At 37.5% G+C, this 10,365-nt stretch overlaps 1 pseudogene across 1 annotated transcript; it reads right to left on the bottom strand.

Annotated features, from left to right (window-relative positions):
• Positions 1 to 502: 502 nt before the first annotated feature.
• Positions 503 to 2,956, bottom strand: LOC104591704 (exocyst complex component EXO70B1 pseudogene; annotated as a pseudogene). Its single transcript, XR_016085554.1, has one exon. The product of XR_016085554.1 is annotated as an exocyst complex component EXO70B1 pseudogene (transcript).
• Between the last annotated feature and the right edge of the window lie 7,409 nt (positions 2,957 to 10,365).

Here is a 10,365-nt window from a genome sequence, read left to right as displayed (position 1 = left end):
ATCCTAGTTCTTTTGAAGCTAATTTAGCAGGGCATCATTCATTGTGCAAGTATTCATAAATAAATTTACAGTATAAATGCACATAATTATAATGTAGCAGAAAAAAAAAACTATTAAACATATTCAAGAATCCAATCAGACTCCAAGAGATTTACAACTCTACATAAACTGACAAGATTCCCTAAAACAATTTCTCCATATTAACATCATCAATCTACATGACAACCATGGCTGAACATGATATAGGCTCATAACTGTAAACGGTAACATATGGAAGGAGAAAAATGGAAAGGACAAAAGTTAACATAGAAATAACATAAGTTGTACTTGAATGCTTAACAATACAAATCTTCAACTAATAATGGTAGCTGTATCTGTAAGGTCTTAGAAGTCAGTTGCCAGAAACAGAGGATTTCTCAGTGAATACCTCCAGTTTTACGAATTATGCCCATAAAACTACTTGGTTGCAATTCACAACAATAAATTCATGGAAACCTGCAAGTGTTCACACTCAAGAAGATTTATATTACATGTACATAATTATTACAGTATATATAGAGTATGGCCATGTATCCTGATATCCTGTGCTTATAACATTAAAATAACAAGGAATAAAGCAAATTATCAGAGCTAGAAGTCAGCAGTTAATCTGAATTCCCAACAAGTCTTATGCGAATAGAGAGTGCTGACCTATTACATGAACAGTATCTGCTATGTACTAAGCTTTCTCCTTGGATTGTGCAGGACACCAGGTGATCCTTCAAACAAATCCAATAAATAGTTCTCTAGATCCTCCGGTGTGTACTTTATGTATTTTCCAGCATGTCTTCCACTCTCTAGATGACTGCCAAACCTTCCCATAAATGAGCGATATGCTGGAATCACCTTTTCCGATATAGATATCCGAAGCTCTTCTCGAAGTTGAGGATCTGGGACCTTCCATACCGTCTGGTTCCTATATATCTCTTCAAAACCCAAGTTGAAGTTCTTAAATCTCTCCTTAAGAGCCACCTTGGATACATTACTCGAGCTCCCACTGCCCCCAATACCTTCATCCTTCAAGCAAGACAATACTTTGCTCCAAGATGCTCTAAGATAACCTGTGGCATACTGCCGTATCTGGCTACGACGTTTACGGACCCAGTGATCTCCCAAGAGCTTGCCAAGTTCAGAATCTTTCACTTTTTGTACTATGTATAGTATATTATTCATCAAGAATATGTATTGCATTGCAGCATCCTCATAGTGTTTCGACTTTTCCTCAAGGTTTGATTCCAAAGATGAAATTAATGATAGCAAGCGATGACCTAATGGAGATATGCTGCCTAATTGCAGGGCATCATTATTATCACCTTCCACTCGACCTGAGCTATCTGGACTGCCTTCTAGAAGTAAATTCAGTGAATCACTGTAATCGACAAGCAACCTTGTATAATTCATCACATAACGCGTAAGTGGGTGAATCTCACCACCTTGGATTGGTTTCCGGGACGTTTCACTTTGAACGGCATTTTCAAACTCAGAAAATGTGCCCCTTGCTGCCTCACCTAGCCTAGACAGTATTTCCCGTGCCTCGCTATACACGAAATTGCAAGATTCATCGGCAAAATATGATTGCAAATCTAGGAGAACATCCGCCAGAGCATCATACATGTCAAGTATCCGAAATAGCTTCTCTGAAGACCTTCGTCCAATCGCAATCGCCTCGCCAAAATTCAACAGTTGCATCACGCAGCCTTTTGTAGTCTCAGAAAAGCATACCTCTTTGATCAGTTCAGAACCACCGAAAAGTTGATCACAGAGCCGCTTCTCACCGGACAAGAGAACCCTAACGACAATCTTAACAGCCTGGATCCACTTCTTCATTTTCTCATCCAGAGACCTCCATTCGATCTTCTGCACTTCCTCGATACTCAGCTTCTCGACGCCAAGAATCAATAAGCACTCGTCCAGAACATCGCGACGGACGCTAGAGTAAACCTGACAGCACTCTTTCTCATACCCCGACCTAATCATCCTATCCGCAATCTCTTTGAGGTCAGCAATGGCATCCGGATGAATCAAATCGACACAGAGATCGTCCCCTAAACTTCCCCCTCTCTCCTCGATGCAGCTCTCATGTTCATCCTCGGCAGAGCTCTCGAAGTCCTCAATGTCTCCATCGTTGGAGGTGAAGGAAAGGGAAATTCTATGGATTGATCCATAAAGCCGCTCGGCATCAAGAGGGACAGTATTCCGTATCAGGATGTGGCGGAACTCATCCTCCAGCCTCGACATGGCCAGCTGCAGAACGCTCTCGGCGTGGTCCATAATTTCACCGTCCGATGACAGCGTGAGATCCTCAGTCAACTGGAGGATCTCATCGACAGCTGAGAGGTAAGCAGCGGCCTCATCGGGCGAATCCTCCCACGGAGAGGTGTGGTGGCGAGGAGTGTCGGAGTTGGAGTTCCAGCGAAGGACGATCTTCTCAGCTGCTTCGAGTCTCTCTTCAGTCTTGCTACGACCGGCACCTCCACCGCCTTTAGAAAGTAACTCGGTGATGGTAGAGAGGCGATTATCGAAGTTGGAGAGGATTAAAATCATGTCCTCCGTAACGTTCTTTGGAGTGCCTAAGCTTTTCACAATCTGTTGAGCTGCAGCCATGACCCTCTCATCTCCGTCAATAGTCGCTGCCATCTTTTCCCTTATTTTGATAGTTTCTTTTTCTAAGGTTGATTTGATAATAGAGACTAGGGTTCTAAAACGCACAGTGAGATTGAATGAAATTGGAGAAAGGAAGAAGAAGAAGAAGGACCGAAGAAAACTGACCTTTGATTTCTAATTTAGGGACTCGGGAGATAACTTCGAGCCCTAGCCCTAGTTGCCATTTCCTCCGATTTTCTTTTTCTCCACTGTCTTCCGACCTTCCCAACCAAAGCTGTCTGGCCGGGCTTTTAACTCAATTGAACGCTTCTACTTCAATCGAGGAATGTAGAGAGTCGCTTTTTTATTCTTGGGGTGTGCATTGCGCACCCCATGACGCCGTCAATCGTCACGTGGACAGGATTTGGGGGCCTCTTTCTTTAATGTGTGTTAATAACTTATGTACGGTAATTGCCGGTTACCTCTCGCCACCATGCCTTGTGTAGTGAAACTGAAACGGAAAGGGTATCATCCCCTCCCCGTCCCTCCAGACTTGAACTGTCAGCGAATGGACGGTATTCGATAAATGTCCGTATCCGACATTCGATTTCGATTAAAGTAAACTTGGGTCTTGGGGTTCAAAAATTAGATCCGTTTACAATCGAATCGGATCCGGTATTCTGAATTCTGTCTCAACCCGATCCTGTTAAGATTCGATTTTCGATAACTTTAAATGTCATTCAATAGCATTGATTGCTTTGTGTTTTAGTGGGAGAAATAATTAAATAAATGAAATATTTAAAGGAAAGTAATCAATTCAGCTAATAACCTCTTTAAAAAATTTTTGATCTAAAAGACAAAGTAACTAATCCCTCAGGAGCAACAGTCATACTCGTACACAAGCAAACTTTGCATAGATTTCCTTCTTTTTTTTTTATTTCAAATCGAATACAATGTTTTTAGTTTATTGGTGATATGTAGCATCCGAATTCAATCCCAATCCAAATCGAAAATAGAAACCTAACCAGATTACATTACAGCCCTACCCCACCCCCATTGACCTGCAGTGTGCTGGTTGTTACTTAGCGCTCAGCGAGAAACTTGTAATAAACTGATCTCTATTCCCTAGGGGTGTTCGAATCTACCAGCAGATGGGGTCTCTTTGAGAATATCAATTGAGCCAATTATCAACGGTCAACCTATGCAATTTGCATAGAATGCTTCAACCCTCTGATCTTCTAAATTAATGAACGGTAGAAAAAAGCTGTGACTGTTAAGACGGGATGGTTTGTATTGACTCAGTCATTCCCCACAAGTGGCAGATTAAATTAAATAAAGGGGTCTACGCCCATAGTCTATAAATAAACAAGACCTTCATTTTCCAAGTCCAACGTATGCAATGGGTGTTTGATAGTAGAGAGTTTCACAAGCATTCCGTTTTTGTTAATATGTTCATCCACAAATAAATGGAATGGGCAAAAAAGTCCATTTGGCAATCTTGTTTTTCAGAAAAAAAAAAAAATCAAATTGATATTTTTTGAATCTCCATGGTGATCTTGAATCACCTTGTATTAAACTTTGAAAACACAGATTTTTTTTTTTTTTTTGAAATGTTATATAGCTTTTGTTATAAATATATTATTATAAGTTAAATCACTTTAAAATCTCAACCAACCTACGGAATACATGTATATCGGGGCTCAGTCGTAGGACTTGATGATGGCGGGTGGCTGACTGGCCCTTACCATCAATTTTGTCGTGAAGCGTGTCTTGTAGCGAAACGAGAGATGCAATATAGGAGTGTGGTGTGGCGTTAATGGTTTAGAACCCACTGAAACGTCGACCAATCGGGTCATGATTCATGAAGTGATCCATGCCGTGTCCATCTATATATCTAAATTCTAGACGAGAGTAAACCCATTCTAAATTTATAATATTCCATGTATATGCATAGAAAGCAAAAGGTCACACCTTGATTTTGACATGGACAAGCTTTTCTTTCTAGTTGTAGATGTAGCTGTTGTATATGAAAATTCTTAATCCTCCTCCTTCACTCTCGCCATTGGCCTTCATCGTATTGTCCATGTCACTTAGCTTCTTTGCTTTCCGGTTTCCGCATCAATAATCCATCACGGCCAACAATACCTTTACCATCGCATCCCTTTCTGCCTTCAAATCCGGAGCTCCTCTTCCTCTTGTCAAATCCATCCCTTTCTTCTTCTATCCATTCATACATGATAAATTCACAAGTTTTTTTCGTTCAAAGTGGGTGAATTGGTGATTACAAATACCGGCCAAGAATACCTTTCTTCCTCTTACGTTAATTATAAGTAATAACACACATTTCTCTTCTCTTTTATTCCCCTGTCTTACCTTTTTTATTTTTCTATTTGAGAGGTGTTGCATGGCATGGGTGAATTGATGATTACAAATATATGATGTTTCATCACTTTGGAAGAGAAATAAGTTGGGCACTTATACCGTGACCAGACTTATCTCAATCAAAATCCATATTCCTCTGTCACCTCCTTTGAATGGTCATTAATCTGACAAATTAATAAATACCAAGTGTTTGAATGCAAGGCTCTATGTGGAGGAATTCCTACAAGAAGTAAGCTGAAACCATGGAATAGAAATGCAGGGGTATCATGCATTTTTTGCAATCACGAAGATGAGGGTTTTCAAATGTGACTTTGCAATAGCATTTTAATGTCAAGCCCAACTTGGTATAAACCCTAGTACAATGAATGGTGAACACCTACAACAACTTATTTCGGATTGGCTTCAGTCACTTGGGCAATCTTTTAATGTAAATATCAAATTTTGCTTTCTGTCCAAATTTCAAGTGCTTCTATATATGATCTGGGAGGCGCGTAACAAAAAGTTTCATCTAAACAAGGATGAGGATCCCGTCTCTTTGGTGGACAAAAGCAATGAAATAATTGTTGATTCATGTCTCACTCTCTATCAGGACAAATTAAATGCATTGTCCCTCAACCCAACAACTAAGAACCATTATCTATATTCACTGATGGATTTTATGATCAACACACAAACAGCGTAGGCATTGGTTTTGTCATCAACAAATCTGATGAAAGGCATATCATTGCAGCTTGAAGGCCAACCTGCAGAGCCATTGATAATGATGCAGAGCTTCGTGCAATCATCAAGGGCTTAGAAGCTGCTATAGTGTTGCAATGCCAATCAATGCAAGTTTTCTTGGATGCTGAAGTAATAGTAAAGAAGTTAAACCTTCATGGATCGATCAAGTGCGCTTTGGGCAGATCTTGCATCTCCAAAATCAATTTAGGGATTTAAAAGTCATTTACATATCTAGAACTAAGAACACTTTAGCTCATTTTTTAGCTTATTATGCTTGTAAATATCAAAGGTACTCTATTATGGACATGCCACCTTATACAACTCTACTCACAGTATAATTTAATCACCATTCTTTTGCCTGAACAAAAAAAAAAAAAGTTTCAAGTACGTAACACAATACTTTAACCTTATTCAATTAATATTTCGATTCCCAACCAAAATGTAATTTCATTTCATTTAATGGTCCTTTTTCACTCACGGATTTGCTACAGGTCAGACGCCTAAAATGCTACCACATTCTATTGAGAAATACAAGGAAAGCAATATGCACATCTGATATGAGTCTGCAATCTGCTGCTGCGTTGTTTTTTCAGGTTTTTTATTTGGTATGTTATTATTATTATTATTATATATGTGTTTTTCAGTGCCATATGAGCATATTATTACTAGTAATAATAATCGAAAAAATGGGAAAACACTAAAAAAAGTGTTTTTTCAAATCACATTTTTTCCGATTTCCAAGGTGTGGTTTGAGAAAGTAGGCATTTGGCATCGATGCCATTGCTTAAGATATGTTTTATGAGAAAAAGGTGTTATATGCACGAGGGTTTATGGCACCGTTTTCTCAGAAAATGATTTCATTTATTTTGTTTATGTCATCAGTGCTGCCACATAGGTTGCTTTCTCGATAAACAACACTAATTTTATTTGGTACCGATGTTGTATAACTGTTTTTAGTATTGGTCTACATTATCTAACGTCCAAGATAATGCCACATTGATGCCATGTCATTACACCATTGGCAATGATGAGTTATTTTTTTGAGAAAACATTGAATTTGATATTTTTCAAATCACACTTTCCTAATTTCTAAAACATGGTCTGGAACAACATTTTTTTTCTAAAAAAATAATGCTAAATAAGAGACCGTTTTTTGAGGCACCGCTTTTTCTGACATGACAATAATACTTGGACCTATCACAAGTGTTTTGACGTGTTCTAGTTTAGGTTCAATGTGGAGCCATATATATAAACCACCGATGAATTCATGTTTTATAGGTTGTGCATGATTTTGTTATCAGTACATCAGGTCCCATCTGATAATTGCACGACCAATTTATATTCGATAAGGTATGTATAATGACGTGTTCATTTATGATTGGATTATGCACCTTATTATCAACCTTTTACTTCCATTAGATCCTGCACGATCATTTGCGACTCTTTAGATGGACCCTAATCTGACTCAAAAAAGATGTGTACAATCGATATCTGCTGCAAATGATAAGTGAGCATTTGTTGGTACATTTAGTAACCATGCTGTAGTTTACTCTTGTCAGGATTTCGATGTACAAGCCTTGCTTGTAACAAAATATGGAGAATATGACACATAGGTCGTGTTTGGAAAGTTGAGCCTTAAAAAGCTAGGGTGGCGTTTGGAAGGTTGAGACTTAAAGCAATTAAAAGAGGTTGTCCTCTTCAAATTCATTTTTTTATTTTTCATCATTATATGTGAGCATTCATTAGGGCTGTTGATGGGCAAGTATACTCAAAAGAACCGAACCAATTGAACTGATTATGTATGTATATGTTTAGCATTGATGCTGTAGATATAACATCATTTTGTCAAATACGGTATTGTTGATGTGTGGGTTAGAAGCACCGTTTTTTGGGAAAATGGTGTCGTTTTTTTGTTTGAAAATGTTACTGTCAAGTATGACGTTTTTCGGAGCAACATCAATACTTTATGTTTGGTACCAGTGCTCTATGTTTGTTTTCAGCAATGCTACCCATTATAGGAAGTCCACGTCACTGCCACATCATGTTTTCATTGGCAACAATGAGTTGCAATCTGAAAAAACACCAAATTTGATGTTGCTCCAAACCATGCCTTCTCGATTTCCAAGGTGTGGTTTAGAGCACCGTTTTTTCCGATGTTGCACTAATGTGTCACCATTTTCTAGAGCAACGACATTAATGCCAAACAGACACTATATGTTTGGCATCAATGTTGTAGATACATCATCAGATTGTTTTCTCTACTGATGTGTGGGTTGGAAGCACTGTTTTCTAAGAAAACAATGTCTTTTTTTTTTTTTTCTGGAAACGTTGCTGCTAGGTAGGATGTTTGTTGGAGCAATAGCAACACTTTCTGTTTGGTACCAATGCTCTATATCTGTTTTCAACATTGATACCCATTATAGGAAGTCCATGTCACTACCACATCACGTTCTCGTTGACAGCAACGAACACCAATATGAGAAAATGCCAACTTCAGCATTGCTCCAAACAACGCCTTCTCGATTTCCAAGGCATGACTTGGAGCACCGTTTTTTTTTTTGTGAAAAAATGGTTTCAAACAAACAGACGTTTCCTGGAGCATCATTTTTCCGATGCGGCGCTGATGTGTCACCGTTTTTTGGAGCAACGGCATCAATGCCAAACAAATGCTATATCAATTCTGATTCTATGATTTTGTCTCAATTATATAATAATTAATAATATATAAAGGTCTCTATTTTTTTTGTACATTTTGTTATATTCTATGTCTAAAAGAATAGATTTCATAAACAATAGATAAGATAATTATGGTTCAAAACACATTTTATCGACATATAAATAGTTTAGTATTTTAGTTTTAATTGCATTAAGTTTATTTTATCAAAAATTTATATATCATTGATAATTATAGTTGCCAAGTATAATCTAATCAGACCCTATGATCCTGATTAATAATTTGTTCAGCTTTTTATCATTCTTATTGTTCCAATTTAATAATTGTAGTAAGGCCGGTATACACTATCCCAAATCAAACTTGAACCATTGAAGGCTCTAGCACTGGTTACATGATTCATGGTATATGTACTTTTACTATCTATTGTTGATTGTATCGTCATCACCAAATAGAAACATTATAATTTAATCCATATTGGGACTTCAGATCTCCTGCACATCTTTTTACACTCTCAATTGCAGGATGCAACATCATCACCAAATCATGTTTGAGTCTACAAGCTCACCTTTCATAAGTATAATGGGGGTGACTCCTACTTGATGAAGGCCTGGCCATCGGCCTGTAAAACAACAAAGCTGGCAATTGAAGGAAACCTTTGAAGAAGAAGAAGAAGGGTTTCTCTTCTTCTCAACATTTCGCTCTGATTGTTGTACTTTCTTATTCTAATGAATTTTAAAATTTGAAAAAACGGTATAATAAATAAGCGGGGGGTACTTATAAATCCTTTAATTTGTGTAACGATACATGTCACAATCTGATACGGAGTGCATGTGGCCACGTGCAAGAGATCTGGACTCCCATATTGATGTGTGAGATGCACCATATGACTTTCATGTCATGCTTGTATTAAACGAAGGGCATTTTGATAGTTATGAAATTATGGCGTTGTTTGGATAGATTTTTACTTTTATTTTTATATTTTTGAAAACAATAAAGTATAAAGTACATAAAATACATTTACTTTGGTATTTTTATTTTAAAAACTGTTTGGGCAAAAAAAAAAAATTTGAAAAGTCTGCTCTACAAAACAGAAGTACCATTTTATGTTTGAAAAAATTACATCCGTTTGTATTTTTAGTGATGGTTTCTAATGGTTTTGGGGTTTGAGACCGGTGATGGCCGTCCGACTCTAGCCATGGTGAGCGGAGGTAGGGTTGAGAGGTTAATGGAAGGGTGGTCACAAAAGTCTAATTTTGCCAAAAACACAAAGTATAAAAATCTGATTTCGTACTTTTAGGATTTTTGATACTTTTAAATGTAAAAGCAAATTAAGGGGTGTTTGGCACCTTGGTGTCTCAATCCTACAAATTAAGGGGTGTTTGGCAAGTATTTTTGTGTGGTTTTATAGGCTTTTCAAAGCATAGAAGACCAAAGTTTAGCCTTTCCCCATTTAGCAATGAAAGACAAGAAGCTAAAAAAACATATGCACTAAAATGGCCAAAAACTTGGAAGCTTCAAATGAAGCTGCCTGTGTTTTTGTGCCTAAAGTCTTTCATTTAACAGCTTGGCATATCATGGTAGACTAGATGCTTATCAAATGGTCTAGATCTTTAAAGATAAGACCTTAAAACCTCAATGTATCTTTCCTAAAAAGATTTGCCGAACATCATCTAAATAATCATATTGAAAATCTAAAAATTAAAGTGATGTTTTTACATAAAACTCATAACATTCTATTTCATTATTGCTTCAAACAATACACTTTTTCCCATAACTAAAATAACTATATTAAATACATTGTAGCAAAAAATAGGGGTGGATTCAAACCGAGCCGAGCCGAATAGCTAGCTATTCAAGCTCGGCTCGCCAAGGTAATATGAGGCTCGAGCTCGAGCTCGAGCTCGGTTTGAGCTAGAACCTTGAGCTTGAGCTCAACTCGATTTGAGAAAAAATGTTTTATAAAAATA

This window comes from Nelumbo nucifera, chromosome 4 (assembly GCF_055504915.1).
Source record: "Nelumbo nucifera cultivar China Antique chromosome 4, China Antique-T2T, whole genome shotgun sequence".
NCBI classification, from domain to species: domain Eukaryota; kingdom Viridiplantae; phylum Streptophyta; class Magnoliopsida; order Proteales; family Nelumbonaceae; genus Nelumbo; species Nelumbo nucifera.
The sequence above is the reverse complement of the archived record's forward strand: the minus strand, read 5'-3'. Positions and strand labels throughout refer to the sequence as shown.